Consider the following 23187-nt stretch of genomic DNA (forward strand, 5'->3'; position numbering starts at 1 on the left):
TTATGCTAGTGTTGACCTTTGTTTTGGAGCCTAGTTCATACACAATCCTAACACATAATTTCCAAAAAATATTTTATCTAGCAAAGTCCCAGTGTATGAGTGGGAACCTTTGAAAATTCTTGTGCCTTCATTTGCAATAGAGTCTTCTAAAAACTTAGCTACATATACATACCTCATTTCAACTATTCCAAGAAGAAGTGACAAAATGACATGAATATGAGAGACCAACAAAGGCACAAATGCCTAAATCATCTGAGTGCTCTATGTTCAAGTTTCACTAGCACAACACATGATAAGAACACAAGATAAGATCATCACGTGGATATTTTCCCAAAAACCACATATGCAAATATTTGGGCCCACAACAAGCCTAGGGAATGATGGGCGCATGCTGAAATAAAAGCCTTTCCAAATCACAAGTAGTCCAGACACTTCCACTTAGGAGTAGAGTGAGGGAAATTTATTAAGGTGTTATTAAAATGATCCAGTTTCCTCTACAAATCCTTAGCATCACATGTAAGGAAAAGAGTTCAACATCATATTTGTCATAAGCTATTGAATATTTCAAGAATATATATAAGTGATTTACTCGAGTTTTCAAAGAGATACTTTATAAGAAAAAACTTCAGGTATTAAACCCAATACAAATGGAATGCAGTAACATGCCACCTAGCATCCCTAAATACAATCACATAGGGAAAATCAACAAAAGTGATTTACACCACATCTTCAATTAAATTATGAGTTTTCAAGTTGGAAGCCCAAAAATGGCCAACAAGTCCCCTCTTAACCAAATTTTCATTTATCTCTTGCGTTCTTGAATGTAGAAAAATTCATAAGCAAGACTCACACTCCCAAAGGAAGCTCCAAATTGTATAAAGAAATGCACCTAAAACCCTAATTTTAAATAATACTTATCCATCAACCACTATTGGATCTCAGGACCTGTGTTAGGAATTCATCAAAAAGAAGTTGAATATCCTACAAAAAGAAAAACAATGGACCTTTGGGCTTGGTTCAAGTTGTTTCTAACCAATCATGTTCAACAGGACATCAGCCAGAAAATTGCAATTCTAGATACCCAAAAGTAGTTTTTCTCTACAAAAGACTTCCAACTAACTTCAGTAAACTAAAACTAAAAGAGATGTTATGAATTACCATGTAAACTCAATCCTATCTCCATCTTCCTGCAGATCATAGGTCCACAATGAGAGATTATTCCTCAATAGTTGCATGATTAAAGTGCTATGTTTATATGACTCTTAACTCAAGGTGTCAAGTTCTGCAATAAATTCATAAAAATCATTCTCAGCCATACTACAAGCCCTACAACACACATAATAATATGAAAAAATGTCATGCCAAATTTTGTATATAATCACTTCTCAAATTTTCTAAATGCACTAGGTTACTTAAGAATACTTTGTATATAGTGCAAATGGGAAACATGCATACCTTTTAGGTGAATTCATTATTTCATAGTAGATAATAGAAACTTTCAAGGCCAATCCAAATTGATTGGATGAGTTGATGATAAATATAACTGTGCAGTACTTGAAGTTGTTTGCAGTAACACATTGTAAATTGAATAAATGACTATTCTAGCCAAACTCTTTAGACCCAAGTACTTTAATTAAAAGGACCATCAATATTATAGCAAGGCAACAGTAAAGGCTTAGTAGGAAGAAAAATCACACTAGCTTTCACCCAACAAAGTCATTGACACACATACCAGAAACAAACACAGTAAAGTAGATAAATTGTAAATAAACTAATAAGGTAAGTTGAAATTTGAAACCTGAAATAGGAAAAATATAAATTTTCTATGAAGGGCTTATGCCAGCTAAAAATGCCAACAATAGTATATCAAGGCCACAAAATAATTTTTAGGAAGGACAACAAGATTTTCTTTCATTGAGTCTATAGTATATCTTATAATTTCTATGTAAACACCTTCAGGGAAACCTATAAGAGTGACTTTATGTTTTACTTCATTTAAACCTCATGGAATAGTGAAAAGGGAAATTCAAAAATCAGAAAGCCAGAAATACACTACAACACCACCATCTAGGTCAGATTAGTCAACCCTAGAAATCATTGGAAGAAAATAATAGAGAGCCAACACATTAACCTTCAGATTTACCTAGGTATAATATAATCTTCAAGAAGAGCCATTGTGTTAGTTTCACTCTTCAAATATCTAACAAAGGTATCATCAAAACACATGGAAAACATTGCATTCAAACCACCAACATTCATAGAGGACTCATACAACTTCAAGAAAACTAAAATACGATTTTGACACACTTCTTACCCAGATATCAATTATCTTTAGAAGGCAACAAAATCCCATTTTACCATTTGTACAAATTTCTATAGCTAGGCCTGTGACCTAATATAATTGTTGAGTGCTCTAAGCAAACCCTTTAGCCATTTTCATTATAAATTAAGGAAAAGTGACCTAGTTTCCCTCATATAAATACAGGGAAGTCACTTTCCTTTGGATCATCACGAGAGACACTCATTTCTCTTTTCTTGAGAGAGTGTACATTAATCTTTTATTGTTCTCTTGGATACAATGGCCAAGTAGAGTATGAATCATCTTGGGGAGGATATTTATTGCATGGAGAGACTACCTTGTGGATTGATGAAGTGATTCTTTCTTGAATGGTGTAAGTTTAATGCTATTTTTTTCCATTTTTCATGTAATATCTAACCTTTTCCATGTTAGTTTAATGATGGTGTTTTACATTTTTCATGTAATTTTTCTATTGTTTTAAACTTTGCATGTCATGTCCCAATGATCCCTCATGACACATTAGTTTGGATACATGAGATACATATATACTTATTGCAACCCCAGGTCTACAAAACATTTCCTGCCACATAAACCTTAGACCTTGTATGTGCCCATGCTTTCAATGTTTATCAAATCTACTAAGAAATTATTATTTTTCTTTTGAAATGTTTCTATTGCTTTCCTTCTCTATTCATCTTCTCCAATGCTTCTTCTCTCTGGGAAAATATTTTGATAATAAGAGGAAAAGAAAAATATACATTATAGTACCTCTCTATTTCTTGAACTTTTAAATCACATTTCTCAAAATTCTTTGTGGGTCATGCATTCTAGTTTTCTGCCAATGACTTTTGACATATACAATCAAATCCATCTAGCACAAATGTATTTTCCTTCCACATTCTTCTTGCCTACTAACAAGAGCTTGTTACTCTTTCAAGTTTTTTGCATGCTTGCAATTTGATAGAATCTACAAATGTACAAATATTTCACTACTCCAACCCAATTTGATTTTATTTTATAGGATAGTTGGATCCAACAAAATCATTTCTCCTTCATGGATTTTTGTATTCAATATCATTGTCACCATAATACTGAAATCTCTATTGGGTCTACCCCTATCATCTATCTATGGTTCACATTTGGTAGGCAAGGTATTCAATTCTTTCAAGGATTTTAATCTTTTTATTTTTTTTATTATTGGTTTTTCCTCATGTTAAAAAAAATTGTGCCTTTCATAATTGTATAACCTACATTTTAAAATAAAACACTTGGACTTCAAATTTTCTTTAATATTTCCTTGTGGCTTTGTATGTTGCCTTCTTTCTCATGACACAAGATTTTTGTTTCATAGCCTTGCATGATTTTTAGTATTTTACTCTCCTTTATGGTCCTTAACCTCCAACTTGAATCTTGATCTCAATCCTAGCCTTCAATTCTGATCCAACACAATTTCTAACATCATAGACTCTAGACCCTTATTTCCCCTGAGACCATGATAAGCAAATAAATTAAGTAAAATAAAATATTGTGCATAATGAGACAATTATTATAATTTTTGACGGGAGAACCCACAGTAAACACACAGATCTCTGAAATCCAATTATTATAATAATCACTTTGTGCACCTTTGATCTATAGGAAGATGGAGGTAAGATTGAGTTTGTCGCCCAAGGGTTTCATGATTAAAGTGTTATCTTTGTATGACTCCACTCAAGTTATCAAGTTCTGCAATAGCTTCATCAAAATATTGCTTGGCTTGATGACAAGCCCTACAACACACATAATATATATGAAATCATGTCATTGAAAATTTGGTATACACTCACCTCTAAAAATTTCTAAATGCATTAGGCTATTTAAGAATACTTTGTATATCACTGAAAAAATGGAAACATGCATACCTTTTAGGTGAATTCATTATTTCATAGTAGATAATATAAAAGTTAAAGGACAATCCAAGAGTGATTGGATGAGTTGGGGATAAATCTGACCCTGCAGTACTTAAACTTGTTTGGAGTAACACATTGTGAATTCTAATAATTGATTGTTCTAGCCAAACTCTTTGGACCCAAGTACTTTAATTAAAAGGACCATCAATATTATAGCAAGGTAACAAAAGACTTCTTAGAAAGGAAAAGTACATTAGTTTTTACCCACTAGACCAATGCACACATATGAGCAACAAACACAGTAAATTATTTAGATAAATTGTAAATAAACTAATAGAGTAAATTGAAATTTGAATCCTCAAATAGGAACAATATAATTTTTCTATAAAGCACTTATACCAGCTAAAAATGGCATCAATAGTATAGCAAGGCAGCAAAAGACATTTCAAGAAGGACACAAATATTGGATTTCATTGAGTCTATAGGCTATATTCTAAGTTCTATGTAAGCACCTTCAAGAAAACCTATGAGAGTGACTTTATTTTCTACTCGATTTAACCCTCAAGGAATAGTGAAAAAGGAAATTGAAATATCAGAAGACCAGAAATACATTGTAGCACCATCTAAGCCAGATTAGTCAACCCCAGAAATCATTGGAAGTAAACAACAGAGAGCCAACACATTAACCATCATATTTACCAAGGTATCTATAATCATCAAGAAGAACCATTGTGTTAGTTTCAGTCTTCAAATATTTAATAAAGGTATAATCAAAACTAATGAAACCCGCTGGATTCAAACCACCACCATTCATAGATAATTGATAGAGCTTCATGAAAATTAAAATACCATTTTCGCACAGTTCTTACCTAGATATCAGTTAGCTTTAGAAGGTATAAAAATCCCATTTTACCATTTGTAAACCTATCTTTAGGTCGGATTGCGACCTAATATACTTGTTGAGTGATCTGAGCAAACCTTTTGGGGATTTTCATTATAAATTAAGGAGAAGTGACTTGGTTTCCCTGATATAAATATAGGGAAGTCACTTTCCTTTGGGTTATCACCAGACACACTTATTTCTGTTGGGTCTCTGTTTTGTCTTATCTTTTACCTGAAATATCTCATGTTGTTATTTGGTTAAATGATTATCGTCACAATTATTTGTTACTTCCTTGTTTTAGAAAGACTAAAACATCATTAATAGAGGTTTGTAGGTTGTAGATTTAAAATTGATTTGATCATGCTTTTATATAGGCCTTGGATCTACGTTTACCTTCCTGGACTATGCAGCGATTCCTGTACCATGCAACAGATTCTTGCACCATTTTATGATGGCTTCCTACACTTTGAAGAATTCTTGCACCATTGCCACAATCTACTTCCAAAGATAATGATCCTCTTTTCCCCAAAAACATTACAAAAGTACCATGGATTCTACTCTTCTGAATTATTTGAAATCGATTTATGCATAGTGAAGACCGGAGGTGAGGTAAAAGTGATGATTGTAGGAGGAAAGGAAAAAGGACCCACAATACTTCACAATGCCAAGAGGCATTCAGATTCTCTTCTGGTTTACGGCAGCCCAAGCCACCATTACTGCACAAATTGTAATCTCTATGGTCAGATGGAAAGTCTGAGGGTAAATCAGAGGATTCAACGGCAACAGCAGTAGTGGTGGAGTATTGTATTCAAAATTCACAATACGTGTGTGTTGTAGTGTGAAAGAAGATCCACGTCCACCTTAGTTCTTGCAAATGTTTTGCGCTTCAGTTCTCAGTGTGAAGTTGTTACGATGAGGCAGTGAGAAGATAGTTGTAATATCTCCTAGTGCATTGATTTTTTTAGAGAAATAAGATTCTTATGTTGGATTTAGAGACGTCTAATTGCAATAATTAAGTTGGACATATAGTGCATCATGATTATAATGTCAATTACTGTCAATAAGATTACATTCATATGCCAAATAATGTGATTAATTAAGTCATGGCATTAAACGTATTTAAAAATAAGGATTTGGATTCAAATACATGTAGATTAATGTTAATCAATTATGATTGTTAATGTACCGATTATAGTTGATTAAAATAAATAGCAATATTAAATTTGAGCTGAATAAGGAAATCAAAATCTGATTGATTGATTGATTGATTTCAATCAATCTGAAATTTCAGACTGACTTGTTTCAGCTAAATTTTAGGCTGCCCTAGGATTGGGGTTTTGCAGTGCTATAAAAGGGCTGAGTCTCCAAGGCTTGCAATCAACTCATAAAGATTGTCTGCTCCGATACCAATTGTTAGATTTAACTTGAGAGTTTTCCTAATTACTTTAAACTCTTAACCAAGATCTACTCCTTTGTAAGAAATTAAAAAAAAAATAATGCACAGCGGAACTTACTTTCCATGTTCAAATGCTCCTGGTCTTTGCTTGAGTTGTTGGCTCTTGAATCCTTCCAAGAGCTTGCAATCCTTCCAGTCTTCAATGGAGCCAAGTTGTAAATGAACCTCAAGAAAATCTAGAGCCTGTGCCAATTAGGAGATCTACTAGAGAGAAAAGATCTACACAATCAAAGGATTATGCATATCTTCAAGAACATGAGTTTGACATTGGCATGTTTGAAAATGATCCTGTTAATATCAAACAAGCTGTGGAAAGCTCTAACTCTCAAATGTGGATTAATGCCATGAATTAAGAGATGAAATCTATGTATGACAATGACGTTTGGGATATCGTTCCGTTGCCTAAAGACAAGAAACCCGTTGGTTGCAAATGGATATTTAAGACTAAGCGGGATTCTAAAGGCAATGTTGAAAAATACAAGGCACGTCTTGTTGCGAAAGGTTTCACACAGAAAGAAGGCATTGATTATAAAGAGACTTTCTCTCCAGTTTCATCGAAAGACTCTTTAAGGATTATATTGGCGCTTGTAGCACACTATGATTTAGAACTTCATCAGATGGATGTAAAGACGGCGTTTCTCAATGGTGATATTGATGAAACGATCTATATGAAGCAGCCAGAAAACTTTGTATCAGGTGATGCAGGGTCTATGGTTTGCAGACTTAAGAAATCTATCTATGGGCTAAAACAAGCATCTCGACAATGGTATTATAAATTTCACCAAGTTATTAGCTCATTTGGTTTTGAGTCTAACATAGTAGATGAATGTATATACCTTAAGTTCTGTGGGAGTAAATTTATTTTCTTGGTTTTATATGTAGATGACATATTGCTTGCCAGTAACGATAAAGACATGTTGCATCAAACTAAGAATTTTTTATTTAAGAACTTTGAAATGAAAGATCTTGGTGATGCATCATTTGTTCTAGGGATTGAAATACTTAGAGATAGATCTCAAGGTATTCTGAGGTTATCCCAGAGGAACTATATCGATAAGATTCTAACAAGATTTGGCATGCAAAACAGCAAACCAGGAGATACCCCTATATCAAAAGGAGATAAGTTTAGTCTGAAACAATGTCCCCAAACTGACTTAGATAAAAACCTCATGAAAGATATTCCCTATGCCTCAGCCGTGGGTAGCATCATGTATGCACAAGTATGCACGCGTCCGGATATTGCGTTCATTACCGGAATGCTAGGGAGATATTTGAGTAACCCAGGTATGGAACACTCGAAGGCAGCCAAGCGAGTGTTGAGATACCTAAAGAGAACAAGGGACTATATGCTCACGTATCGGAGATCGGAACAGCTCGAGGTCATTGGATACACCGATTCTGATTTTGGAGGATGTGTCGACAGCATGAAATCAACATCAGGATACATCTTCATGATGGCAGGTGGTGCTGTGTCATGGAAGAGCGCTAAACAGTCATTGGTAGCCTCCTCCACTATGGCAGCTGAATTTGTTGCATGTTTTGAAGCATCTAATCATGGCGTATGGCTGAAGAACTTCGTCACAAGTCTGAAAATTGTGGATTCTATTCAGAAACCACTCAAATTATTATGTGACAACAATTCAGCAGTGTTATACGCATCCAACAACCGAAGTTCGTCAAAGTCGAAGTACATTGACATTAAGTTTTTGGTTGTAAAAGAGAGAGTGCAGAATAATGAATTATGTATAAAACACATAGGTACAGACTCCATGATTGCGGATCCTCTTACTAAAGGATTACCACCCAAGAAATTTCACCAACATGTTGCTTGTATGGGTGTAATATCTGTTTAGGATAATTAGAAAAATGTGGGAGTCTGAATATGTTTTAAGTTCTGTTTTTGATGTTCTATGTAATGCAATTGTAAACAATTTTGATGATATATACAAGTTGCATTCAGTTTCAGTTTCATTATTTCTTTCTTTAAAGTTTAAGTTTTTGGCCTCATACAGTAAAGTAAAGGTGACTCAATTAGAAATAGGCACGTCTAATCACACTTGCGTGTAATTTCTAAACTATATGTCCAAATCAGATTCATGTCATTCAGTTATGTTGGCAGCGTGATTTATGTCAGTTTAGTTGCGAATAAATGTAACAAATGCCGCTTAAGTCCTTTGTTAGCATAATTGATGGACGGAATTGTTTAAGAAATACGATAAGTAAAGACAGAAAAGTTGCATGCAATAAAGTTAAGGACATATAATCAAAAGGTTGCACTTGTCCATGTGGGAGATTGTTGGATTTAGAGACGTCTAATTGCAATAATTAAGTTGGACATATAGTGCATCATGATTATAATGTCAATTACTGTCAATAAGATTACATTCATATGCCAAATAATGTGATTAATTAAGTCATGGCATTAAACGTATTTAAAAATAAGGATTTGGATTCAAATACATGTAGATTAATGTTAATCAATTATGATTGTTAATGGACCGATTATAGTTGATTAAAATAAATAGCAATATTAAATTTGAGCTGAATAAGGAAATCAAAATCTGATTGATTGATTGATTGATTTCAATCAATCTGAAATTTCAGACTGACTTGTTTCAGCTAAATTTTAGGCTGCCCTAGGATTGGGGTTTTGCAGTGCTATAAAAGGGCTGAGTCTCCAAGGCTTGCAATCAACTCATAAAGATTGTCTACTCCATTGAAGACTGGAAGGATTGCAAGCTCTTGGAAGGATTCAAGAGCCAACAACTCAAGCAAAGACCAGGAGCATTTGAACATGGAAAGTAAGTTCCGCTGTGCATTATTTTTTTTTTTAATTTCTTACAAAGGAGTAGATCTTGGTTAAGAGTTTAAAGTAATTAGGAAAACTCTCAAGTTAAATCTAACATCTTACACTGTGTTTCAAGTTCTTACACCATACTTACGTGCCTGAGATGGAGTGAATTTATGTTATGTGAACTATTTGATTGACCCAAGCATGTATAGAATGAGTGAACTTGATGAAGATGGAGATGGTTTCTTGCAACTAAATGAAATGGAAGCCTACATAAGATGACTCATTCCAAATTTGGCACAGCTTGACGACATACCTTCAGCATTGTTGCAAATGTATTACAGTTTTGAAACCCACAAGTTATTTTTCTTTTGTGATACCTATCGACGAGGGAAGTTGTGCATAAAGAAGGTTTTGTTGAGTAATTGTCTTGCAGAACTAATGGAGCTACACCAAAAAAATGCGAAGTTGCTTATAGTGAGCAGAGTGAGGACTGGTTGTCTCGTACAACAGTGCATAGGATCTGTGACATGTTTCTTGGATTGGATAGAAACATGAATGGGACATTGAGAAAGCAAGAGCTTCTAGAGTATGCTAATGGAACCCTTACAGATATTTTTATCGAATGAGTCTTTGATGAGAATATTCGTTGAGATGCGGATGATCTAGACAACATGTGTGTTTCCATACGGGAAAATTGTGTCATTCACGATTCAACTGGTGCTGAAAAGTGTTGGGTATTTTTAAATGGAGAAATACCAAAACCATCAAAATAAAATTCACCACAGAGACAATGCTCTGTTTACTCTGTCCAGGATCTTTTGACAGGGATCCTTTTAAAAAACAAAATGACTCATAAGACAGCATTACACAGTCACAAAGAACATTTCCATTAAAACAAATTTTCTGTTACATATTTCTTCCTCTGTGCAAAGAGGGAATCAAAAACAAAACTCTGCTGCTCTCACAGATTTTCCACTGCTGTGGAGATTACTTAAACAGTCCTCTGGTCTTCAATAGCTGAAACAAAGCATTACATTCTAATTTTTTATATAGCACTGCTGTGCATTTACAAAAGATAAAAATCGCACTGTCGTGCGTAGCCACACCACTCACAACAAAAAACAAAAAAAAACACAACCCACGGGCACGATACAATGTTTTATATAAAACATACATACAAAAAAAATTACTCTAAACTACCACACGTAGTCTATTTACTACATCATAAAAAATATATAATATGCCCATGACTATATTAAAGGCATTTGACGTATGCCCATAACATATTAAAAGCCTTACCAAAAAAAACTACGAACAAACATTAAATTCATTAACTCCACTATGGCGGTCAACGGAAAAGTCATTCACTCCACGTAAAAATTGATTTGACGCGGGCAGTGCACCTTCGGGAAGTCAACGGCTATGATTGAGCGCCCAGATGATCCGACGTGGTTCGCACACCCTCCTCCGGCAAACCAAACGACTTTTACCGTCCGGGGAAAGTGGTTTTGGGCATTCGTACATGGGACGCGTGGCAGAGTGTGAATGTGTTCGGAGCCTCCTCCTGCTCGTACAGTCTTTGCCAAGAGCGGTGCGGGGAGACCGGGATGGTTTTCAAAAACCACCGTGCGGCGTAAAATTACAATTTTAACACTCCCCTTTAATTTTAACAGCCGCACGTTCGGTCATTCCCAAACACTTCCTCAAAAATTCGAAACTCTTCTGAACTAGTGGCTTTGTCAAGATGTCTGCAATCTGTTCCTGGGTCCTGCAATGTTCTAGGACAATTTCTCCATTGTTCACTAATTCTCTAATGTAGTGAAACCTTGTATCAATGTGTTTCGTTCTCTTATGAAACACTGAATTCTTTGACAAAGCAATAGCAGAGCTATTGTCACAAAAGACCACTGTTGCTTTTGCCTGCTCTTGGCCTAAGCTTCTCAACATTCTTCTCATCCATACTGCCTGACATGCTGCTGCTGTAGCTGCCACATATTCTGCCTCTGCTGTAGATAATGCTACAATGGACTGCTTCTTAGAAGCCCATGAAATGGCTCCTGAACCCATGTTAAAAACATAACCGGAAGTGCTCTTCCGATCATCTACACTTCCAGCCCAATCGCTATCTGTGTACCCAAACAAATCTGAATGTTCTGAGGCATGATATAAAATTCCAAACATTTTGGTACCTTTGACATACCTCAAAATTCTCTTTGCTGCCTGCCAATGTGCCTCCTTTGGCCTCTCCATGAATCTGGAAATTAAACTAACAGCATACATTAAATCAGGCCTACTTGCTGTTAAATACATAAGGCTACCCACAATGCTTTTATACAAGCTAGGATCAAAATCCTTGCTGTTGTCCTCTCTGCTGAGCTTTAATCCCATCACTGTGGGAGTGATGGCTGCCTTGCACTCTTGCATGTTAAATCTGCCCAAAACTTGATTTACATATCTTGCTTGAGATATAAAAATTCCTTTTTCATTTTGATCTACTTCTATGCCTAAGAAGTATCTCAACAAACCCATGTCAGTCATTTCAAATTCATTCTTCATGACTGATTTAAAATTCTCAATAAAATAAATATCATTTCCAGTGAAAATAACATCATCTACATACAAGACAACAATTAAAATTTTACCATCCTTTTCCTTGATGTAGACTGTGGGTTCTACTTCACATTTGTCAAATTCATTATCCAATAGATATGAATCTATCCTGCTGTACCATGCTCTTGGCGCTTGCTTCAGCCCATAAAGTGCTTTCTTCAATTTGCACACTTTGTGCTCTTCTCCTTTCTTCTCATAGCCGAGAGGCTGTTCCACATAAACCTCTTCCATTAACACTCCATTTAGGAATGCTGATTTCACATCCATTTGGTAGACTTTCCATTTGTTTTGTGCTGCTATGGACAGCACTGCTCTCACGGTTTCCATTCTTGCAACCAGGGCGAAAGTCTCCTCATAATCTCTCCCATACTGCTGCTTGTAGCCTTTGACAACCAGCCTTGCTTTATGCCTTTCAATCTTGCCTTCAGCATTGCTCTTGGTCTTGTAGACCCATTTCACACCAATGACTTCTTTTCCTTTTGGTAATTCAACCAAATCCCATGTTTTGTTTCTTTCTATGGCATTCATCTCCTCATCCATAGCTTCTATCCATTTTCTATCTTTAATAGCTTCTTCAAAATGAATAGGATCATCAACATGACAAAACAAGGCAAATAAAGCATTCATTCCTTCTTCATAAATCTCACTTAGATTTCTAAACTTCTTACCTCTTTCACTTGGTGTGCAAGTGCTTGAAGATGCACTTGAATTTCCTCCTTGTGGTGTGCTTGGAGAAGCACTTTCATTGATCCTCAATGGTGTACCTTGCTGTTCTTGTGTTGGCGCTGCTGTTTGGGGATTCATTTCAGCCACTTCCTCTTCATCTTCATCATGAGGCAAACAACTTTTAATGTTCACTGTTTTATCTATGCTTCCATCCCAAGCTTCCTCCTCAATGAATTGAACATCCCTGCTGACAAAGAACTTCTTGGTAGATGGAATGTACAGCCTGTAGGCTTTGGATTCCTCACTGTATCCAATGAAGATGCATTTCTCCCCTTTGTTGTCCAACTTCCTCCTTAGCTGATCTGGAATGTGTGCATAGGCCACACACCCAAAAACTCTCATGTGGGTGACTACTTGCTTTCTCCCACTCCATGCCTCTTCTGGCACTTTGTTCATGACTGCTTTTGTAGGACACATGTTCAGTATATAAACTGCACAATGTACAGCTTCAGCCCAATACTCATTTGGCAAATGCTTTGCCTTCAACATGCTCCTTGCCATCTCCATGATGGTTCTGTTCTTCCTTTCAGCAACTCCATTTTGCTGCGGAGTGTACCGAGTTGTGAACTGTTTATGTATTCCATTTTCTCTACAAAACTTTAGGAATTCATTTGAGATATACTCACCTCCTCTATCAGTTCTCAATACTTTTATGTGCAGCCCGCTTTGGTTCTCCACAAGTGCTTTGAAATTTTGGAATTTCTCAAAGACTTCACTTTTGTTCTTGAGGAAATATATCCAAGTCTTTCTTGTAAAATCATCAATGAATGTCAAGAAATATAGGCTGCCAGCTAATGATGGAGCTTGCATTGGTCCACACAAATCTGAGTGGATAATCTCTAAGGGTGTCTTTGCCCTTATGCTTTTCCCTGATGGAAAACACTCTCTATGTTGTTTGCCCAATATACAACCTTCACAAAGGCTGTCCGGCTTCTCTATCAATGGTAATCCCTTTACCATTCCTTTTCTGCTCAATAAGTTTAGACCTCCAAAGTTTAGATGCCCGAATCTCAAGTGCCATAACCAGTTCTCATCCTTTGGCACGCTTTGGAAGGCCTCTTGGGTGACTGCTGCCATTTCCTTCTTGTTCTTCAAGTCTGCCCGGATCCGGAGAGGGAACATCCTGTTCCTTGTCATCTTCACTTCAGCAATGCATCTTTTGCTGGGTGGTATGTCCATGATGGTGCACACATCATTTACAAAATAAACATTGTAACCCTTTTGGATAAGCTGTCCAACACTCAATAGGTTACATCTCATTCCGGGGACATAGTAGACATCTGCTATGGTTTTCCTTTCTCCTTGCTTTGTAAATATTTTTACCTCCCATTTTCCCATAACAGACACTTTACTATCAGTTCCGAGTGTGACCTCTGATTTCAAATTCTGATTTAAGGCTGAAAAGAGAGCTATATTCCCTGTCATATGGTTGCTGCAACCTGAGTCTAAAAACCATATGTCCTCACTATGTGTTTCAGCCATGTTACAAGCTAACAGGACATTTTCTTGACTGTTGTTTTCTCTTGTAACATTTGCATTTTGTCTGCTGTTCATATCATGCTGTTTCTTTCTACAATCACTAGCATAATGTCCATACTTTTTGCAATAATAGCATTGAACATTAGATTTATCATACCTTTGTCCTTGAGCATGATACTGTTCTCTTTGTTGGCTGCTGCCTTGACCTTGGTTCTGATTTGGATTGCTGCCTCTTCCTTGTGCATTTGATGGGTTGTTCCTTCCACCTCTGTTCTGGCTTCTGCCTCTTCCTCTTTTGTTTCCTTTGCCTTGACCTCTTCCTCTTCCAAAAGACATCTGGGTCTTGAAGGCTTGCTCAAGGGATGAGTTTTCATTCCTACTCAACCTCTGCTCATGAGTCATCAGTGATGCATGTAGCTCATCAACTGAACAGCTTGAGAGATCCTTTGTCTCTTCAATGGTGGTGACTATGGCATCGAACCTTGAGGGTAAGACCCTCAATATTTTCTCCACTATTCTTCTATCTTCAATGGTTTCTCCATGAGTTCTCATTTGTGTGATTACACCAATCACATGAGTGAAGAATGATTCAATGTTGTTTGACTCCTTCATCTTCAAGTTTTCAAATTCCTTTCTCAGCATTTGCAATTTTGCTGTCTTCACTCTCTCCATGCCTTGATAGGCTGTCTTAAGGGTTTCCCATGCATTGTGTGATGTTTTAGCTGCTGCTATCCTTGGAAATATACTCTGGTCTACTGCTAGATGCAACAATAAAATGGCCTTTGCATCCTTCTTCCTATTGCTCTTTAGGAGATCTTTCTCTCCCTGAGTTAATGCATTGAACTCAGTTTCATCTGCTGGTTCTTCAAAACCATCTTCAACTATTTCCCATAAATCTTGAGAGGCAAACAGGGCTCTCATAGTTATTGACCAGTAGTCATAGTTCTTCCCATTAAATTGTGGGAGCTGGGTGTTGAACATACCCATGCTTGTGCTAGCCATTCCTTGACTGTGTATTTAAAACAACTGACTGCTTCAACAGTAACAAACAAGAAAGCTTTGAAGAATACCTGAATCCTTCGTTGTCTGAGTCTTCTGTCTGCCTGAGAGGTTTTGCTGCAGCAACAACCTTCTCCCTTTAGCTTCTTTGTCTCCTACAAAGAGCCTAAGCCTTGCTCTGATACCACTGTTGGGTATTTTTAAATGGAGAAATACCAAAACCAGCAAAATAAAATTCACCACAGAGACAATGCTCTGTTTACTCTGTCCAGGATCTTTTGACAGGGATCCTTTTAAAAAACAAAATGACTCATAAGACAGCATTACACAGTCACAAAGAACATTTCCATTAAAACAAATTTTCTGTTACATATTTCTTCCTCTGTGCAAAGAGGGAATCAAAAACAAAACTCTGCTGCTCTCACAGATTTTCCACTGCTGTGGAGATTACTTAAACAGTCCTCTGTTCTTCAATAGCTGAAACAAGGCATTACATTCTAATTTTTTATATAGCACTGCTATGCATTTACAAAAGATAAAAATCGCACTGTCGTGCGTAGCCACACCACTCACAACAAAAAACAAAAAAAAACACAACCCACGGGCACGATACAATGTTTTATATAAAACATACATACAAAAAAAATTACTCTAAACTACCACACGTAGTCTATTTACTACATCATAAAAAATATATAATATGCCCATGACTATATTAAAGGCATTTGACGTATGCCCATAACATATTAAAAGCCTTACCAAAAAAAACTACGAACAAACATTAAATTCATTAACTCCACTACGGCGGTCAACGGAAAAGTCATTCACTCCACGTAAAAATTGATTTGACGCGGGCAGTGCACCTTCGGGAAGTCAACGGCTGTGATTGAGCGCCCAGATGATCCGACGTGGTTCGCACACCCTCCTCCGGCAAACCAAACGACTTTTACCGTCTGGGGAAAGTGGTTTTGGGCGTTCGTACATGGGACGCGTGGCGGAGTGTGAATGTGTTCGGAGCCTCCTCCTGCTCGTACAGTCTTTGCCAAGAGCGGTGCGGGGAGACCGGGATGGTTTTCAAAAACCACCGTGCGGCGTAAAATTACAATTTTAACAAAAAGATGAAATATTAATATTTTTTCTGAATAACATATATTTGTGCAGAGAAAATTGGTCCGAAATGCAAACGGTTTTTCTGTCCATCAAACTTTATGGAGTGCGTAGACTTATCAAATCCAGACATCACTCAGCCGACAATCGACTAGAAATTTGAGGAAGAAATTGATTAGTCAAATGGCACTCTCTACCAATAGCATCATCCCAGGAAAAGAGGAACAATTTACCAGAATTAGTCCCTATTCGACATTTAGTTGGAAAACCAATTTTATTCCTGGAAAATTGTTAAGATTGATAATCCTCCCTCCTGTATTTTAATTGACTGTTAAAAGCCCCAAATTGTATTTCGATGCCTATAGAAGTTTAGAGATTTAGTAGATCAAAATTAATTAATACATTGATGGATAAATATACACACATAGACACGCGCAGGCACAAAAGGAGTAATTAGAAGGGAGGAGGAGACCGTCCCAATGTAGCATCAATCAGTTATGGCCTCATGATCACTCCCCCTATTTGCTGGAGCTAAGTGTTTGTCTGCACAATGTAAAGACTACTAATTGGAACATTTCTTTCCATGCTCTATTTATTTATTTCATGCATCTCATGGCTTTAATTCTTGTGTGAACCAGGTTTATCATAGAGTGTTCGAGCTGGTTGAGTTGGCTGCTAGTTGAACTAAACACTGCTCTCCATCTTTTAGATTAAATTTTATTTAAATTATTATTTTTTGTGTGTGAAATTCATATCATAGGATTTAATTATTTCCAGTGTCTTTCCATCTTCAAATTGATGTTATTTAATCAGTTGCGATGTTTCGATTTCAACATCAAAATTGATTTGATTTGCTGCATTAAGAATTATTTTTGCACTCGAAATATTTATTTATGTCGAATGAGATTGAGTCCCTCCAGATTATCTAAATTTACAGGATCAACTTACGCATTGATAGTCTTCCTTTAAGAGTTGTAATGTGCAACTTGAATCGTTTGAAGCAGTCTAGATCAATTTAATTTATATTCCAGAGTATGAGATCAATTTAAGTGTTTATGGTTCTAAGGGCTTAAGGTATTCATTCACTCATGTTACAGAACCCGTGCAACACTCAGGAAGAAGCAATCACATATAATTTTATGTTATCTAAAGCAATGATTTTTATACAGCAGAGCTGATATCGATAAAAAGGAAATTTCACTATGTTTGAAAACGATGATGCCTATTTCCGATTGTATTTGCCTTTAAACATGTGGACAATTTTACAAGATTTATCTTTAGAGACAAGGAAGGGGAGAGAATCTATATTAAATCAATTTATTTCATAAGTTTATTCACACAGTAAATTTACTTGTTATGTTTGTTAATGCTTTTAGTTTGATTTTGTTACACAGAGGTAGATGCAACAGAATTAGTGCAAACTTAGAATGGTTTTTGAATTTCTTTTGAATTTAGTACAGCATTTACAGTCTTTTTTGATGTTTTTCCAGCATCGCTTGGTTTCCATTTCGGATTTACCTTTTGTTTGCCCATAATGAAGATTTATTTGGGATTACCTTTTGTTTGCCCATAATTAAGATTTATTTTCAGTGTAGGATTGCTTTTATTTCTAGCATTATTTAAATTGTGAGGATTGGTGTTTTCTCAAATTCCTTTTTAAGTGCAAGATTTCATTTATTTGTAAGAATAACTTCAGCATAAATCACATGTAGACAGACTTTTGTCAACTCCTTTCAAACCAACCAGTGTGGCTCATACAAGTTAAAGACACAGATCCAGCTTTGCATGTTAAATAGTTTGAGCAGAGCCTCCAACTGCTCTCTTGACCAACTGCTAAGTCAAGATTAGCAGTTGGTCAAGATAGGGGTTGGAGGCTCTGCTTAGACTATTTAACATGCAAAGCTAGAGTGTCTTTAACTTGTCGTGATGATGAACCAACTTGTTGGTTCAAAATGGTTAGACAAAAGTCTGTGGAAGTTATTCTTACAACTATTATGGAAGCCTCAATTCAACATTTCATTTATTGTTGAGATTAATGTGCAAGATAGACTAGAATTTATTTTCTCTCTATCATTTCAAGTGCTGCACCTCGAAGTTCATCTAGATTGACAATTAAATGTTGGTACATTTATATGCCCTATACTGCACCCATCAATTTCTATTTTCTTGAGAGAGTGTGCATTAGTGTTTTGCTTGTTCTCTTGGATACAATGGTGTCGTGGCGGAAAAAGTCGTTTGTGCGGACACAACTGACCTCCCTAGGAGTCTAAACTCTCTAGCGACAAACAAGACAAAATGGAGCGATCCTTCTCTAAATACACATTTTAAAACATGAAAACTACAAGTGTTTAGGCTTACCTTATTCCAAAACGCTGTTGTTGTAGTCCGTCCTTGCCGATCCGGATGAGCTCCTCCTTCACATCAATTCCTGCAACCACAAACAATCAAACAATTACCAAGCACTTGTATCTCATATAATAAAACATATATTCAACATGCAGACCAAGGAACACATGAAATAACTCATTAACACAAGCTATTGAGAAAAATGAACCAGTTTGTATTAATAACGAAACAAAGAAACTCTTACAACCTGGCCTTGGTGTTGTGCAAGTTCCTCCCAGGGTCCATCAAGGGTTTTCCTCTACTTTGACAAAGCTCACCCACTTCCAAGTAGAATCAAGCAAAGACAATCTCTCCTCACAAGGTTCTAAATGGGAGTCCTAATTCCTGCAGCATTTACCCAAAGAAAATGTATAGCTCCAACCTCTCCTCCCTCTGGCTCAATGTCTTTATTTATAGTGCTGTAAAGAGGTTATTCAGGTCCACCATCAATGGGATAATCCCCCTCTTTGGGTGGGATAGCTCCCTTATTGATGGGATAAGTTCCCCCTTAATAGAGATACATGAACCAACTGGAGGCGCATCCATTTCATCAAACCGACCTCTAGAAGGTTCTAGAAGTAACCACAAGTAACTTTTTTAAGATGAAACTCGCGCATTTTGCCTTTTACAGAAGGACGCACCTGTCCCTTAACATACAGAGCGTCCATGGACGCAACTTTTGTGAACATGGTGAGCGTCCCCGCAGGTAAGGCTAGAGAGAACCTGCGACCCCAGAGATAAACATATTTTTTACAAGACTTTCTCTCTTCTTTGAGTTTGAGATGGATAGCAGAGGCATAAGACTTGCCTAAGAGGGTAGCATGACTGTTGATTTGAGCCATACTGACTGTAAGTAGTCATGGTGACATTTTTTAGTGTAACAGATTGCCCCCTAAAGTGCGAAGCCTGGAATAGATTAGGGTTTTGTAATTCTAGGAAGGGTGAAGCGCTTTATCATTTCAAGGATTGTCTTGTGGATGACCTGGTTGGAACCTGCAATTTTCGACACAAAATACATGTATAAGATTATATCATCACTGAGGTAGGCATTCCCATACTCAGATTCAAAACTTTAACTAATGGACTAACTATTCTGATACAGGAATGATCTTGCAGTACATCATTTTTTATAGACTTTTGTAGACACAGTATGGACGCAGCCATCTGTTTATGATTAGTCTACATAGATAATGAATACAAAACTCCTCGCAGCCTGGATGATAGAAACTAGATCCAGGGTCTTCACTTCTACTTCCCGAATTGGTACGATTCTAACCATGTGATTAAATGATTTGATGTCGAACATGTTAGAAACCACTTGATTACCAGTCGATGATGTAAACTGTTAACAAGTGTGAGAGAGACCACCAGTAATGTCAATGGTTCTCAAAGTACCAAGCACAACCCGTGAAATGTGAATAGATGTTTTGATGTCGAACACTTCACGGAATCCTTTGATCGAAAGTCAATGATGTAAACTGACGTCAAAGGCGAGAAACCTGCCATTGATGCATGCAGACTTCAAGGTACTATCGATTCCTAAGTCATCTTTCTAGATAATGTGTCGATGTCGATAGAAAGCGACTCGTTGCAGGCAAGCCTGCAACACGAAATCATTGTTCAAGTTGAAGAAATGTTGCTGTAAGGACTGACTCAGGGATGGTCAAATGGATGACAAGTATTTTGCAGATGAAAGTTTTGCTCGCAGACCTCTTGAACACATAACGACACGACAGATGGCTTGGTGACGAATAACTTAAAGTTAATTCCCGGAACCTGGTTAAAGACTTTCAAAGTGGTTTGGTCAACTGTGAGGTAAAAGATTTCCCAACCCAGGTGAATGAAAAAGTGTCATGTTCAAGAGTGGTAATAAAGTTTCTTTTGAGACAAAAGGTAACAAACAGGTTCATTCTTCTCTCTTTTCCCCCACCATTTCTGGCAAGTACCTCTTTATTTTTAACAAGCTTGAGGAGGATAACATATGCTTGATTATAAGCTCATCCTTCGGACGAGTCCAACCTAGTTTAAATTCGAACCCTAGGAAGGAGTGGTTCGTTCCTGTTTGTAATTGAACAGGTCCTCTACTATAAAAGTTTAACGAGCCCAGTATAGGAGAAACTCGGCGTTTTTCAATTTTAGAGAGTCTGAAAAAACTAAAGGAGACTCCACGTTGAACTTTTTCGTACATTTGTGTCCCTCAAGCCCGTAAAAGTATAAAATAATACCTGGGGGAGCCGCTTGATCTTGCGACCAAGGAGTACTTTCATAATAGTGTCGTTGACCTGAAAAGTAAAAAGCAATCAAGGACACATCGTTTTATTTCCTTATCGAGTTTGAAACGACAAAAACCCGGCAATCTTTTCCTGTTTTTACGGTCAGAAAAGAGCTATAAGGGGACCGTCTTTTAGTTCCGTTTTAACGAGTGTAAAAGAAACGCTCGGCAATCTTTTCATATTTTAGGAGTCTGAAAAGGGCTTAAAAGAGAACTCCAAGGTTTCACTTTTTCGTAAATTTTAACGAGTTCGAAAAAATGATAAAAATGTACTCATGGTTTTCACTTTTTCGTAAGTTTTAATGAGTTTGAAAAAATGATAAAAATATACTCATATGGCCGACTTTCAATTTAATTTACGAGCAGGAAAAGACGGAAAGAACTCGGCGTTTTCATTTGTTTTACGAGAATGAAAAATAGCAAAATAATCTCGAGATTTTCATGAGTTTAACGAGTCTTGAAAATAACTGAAATTGACTCGAGCTAGGTTTCATTTTTACAAAAGCTTGAAAAAGAGTAAAACTATGCTTCATAGTAGTTTCATTTTTACACAAGCTTGAAACAGAAAGAAAACTGTGCTTGATGCCCCCTAAGCGTAACTGCTAGAGCGCATGACCCCCAGCTTCATTTCATTCAACTAAGTACAAGCAGGATGGAATGAAGGTTCATGAACGAGATCATTTGAAAGACTTGACCTAAAACTGTAAGAAAATTATGCAAAAAACTGAAATAACTAACCTAAATACTTAATATCTATAAGATCTAGTCAATCTCTCGACTCAAGTAGAGGAGGATTTGTTTCATTTTTTAATGAGCTTGACACAGGAAAAGAACTATGCTCGGATTCGGTTTCATGTTTACACAAGCTTGAAACGAAAAACTATGCTTGTTATAAGTTCACATGCCCCCAGCATAATGATGCAAAACTAGGTACATGCCCCCCAAGCTCCATTGCATTCAATGAGGTGGATGGAATGAAGCTTTACTTTCAAGATCGTGGAAAGACTTGTGGGAGCTGTTTCATTTTGTAGTGAGGTTGACACAGGAAAAGAACTATCCTCAAACCCTTGTTTCATTTTTTAAACGAGCTTGACACAAGATAAGGAACTATGCTCATAACTACTCTACAAACTACCTAACAAAAACTCTACTCTAAAAACCTTGATTCATTTTTTAACGAGCTTGACACAAGACAAGGAACTATGCTCTAAAAACCTTGATTCATTTTTTAACGAGCTTGACACAAGACAAGGAACTATGCTCATGACTACTCTCTACAATCTACCTACTTAACCTACCCTTGTTTCATTTTTTAACGAGCTTGACGCAAGACAAGGAACTATGCTCAAAAAGTTCGCATGCCCCCAGCATAATGATGCAAAGCGAGGTACATGCCCCCCAGGCTTCATTGCATTCAACCGGCTGGATGAAATGAAGGTTTACTTTCAATATTTAACTTGAAAATGGAGTTGTTTCATTTTTAAGGAGGTTGACACAAGAAAAGAACTATCCTCATACCTGATTCATTTTTTAACGAGGTTGACTCAGTAACAGGAACTATCCTCATACCTGATTCATTTTTTAACGAGGTTGACTCAGTAACAGGAACTATCCTCAAAATCCTACTTTCTACATCTATCTACGTATCCTAAAATCTAGCTGATTCATTTTTTAATGAGGTTGACTCAGTAAAAGAACTATCCTCATACTAGCCTGTTTCATTTTTTAACGAGGTTGGCATAGGAAAAGGAACTGTCCTCGAACAGACTGATTCATTTTTTAACGAGGTTGACACAGTAAAAGGAACTTTCCTCGCAACATTGATCATGGCTTCCAACTGGAGGAAAGACATGTCAATGGACACACCTTGATCATGGCTTCCAAGAGGTCTTCATCCGAAGGAAGAATACTTCTTGGGAAGGAACACATGTCAAGGGACTCAAAGGGGATAAGAACATCGTGTTCAAGTAATCCCATAGAGTTTTCCATGTCAATTACCAGATCTAAATCAAGAGGCTCACTTACATCAGTAACTGAAAACATGGGATCAGTTGCCACATAATTAACCCATGGCAGGGTAGATACCACTTTAGAATCAGGAACATTTAGGGGTGTCATATTACTGGTAGTTGAAACAAGACTAGGGAACGAAAGCTGGTCTACAGTCACAATACTGCCATTGTGAGGGAAAGACATCACGCGAAAGAGTGTCGATACGACAGCTTTCATTGCATAAACATAGTCTCGCCCAAGGAGTAAATTGAAATCCAAGGGACCTCGAACCACCA

The 23187-nt window shown here is 36.8% G+C and overlaps 1 pseudogene; it reads right to left on the bottom strand.

Annotated features, from left to right (window-relative positions):
* Window positions 1–3989: 3989 nt before the first annotated feature.
* The window catches only part of LOC149157228 (14-3-3-like protein D), a 106301-nt pseudogene continuing 87103 nt past the window's right edge, over window positions 3990–23187 (bottom strand).

The sequence above is a fragment of the Pinus tabuliformis genome, chromosome 5_2, assembly GCF_031772625.1.
Source record: "Pinus tabuliformis cultivar Carrire ecotype Pingquan chromosome 5_2, CPIR1, whole genome shotgun sequence".
Lineage (NCBI taxonomy): Eukaryota > Viridiplantae > Streptophyta > Pinopsida > Pinales > Pinaceae > Pinus > Pinus tabuliformis.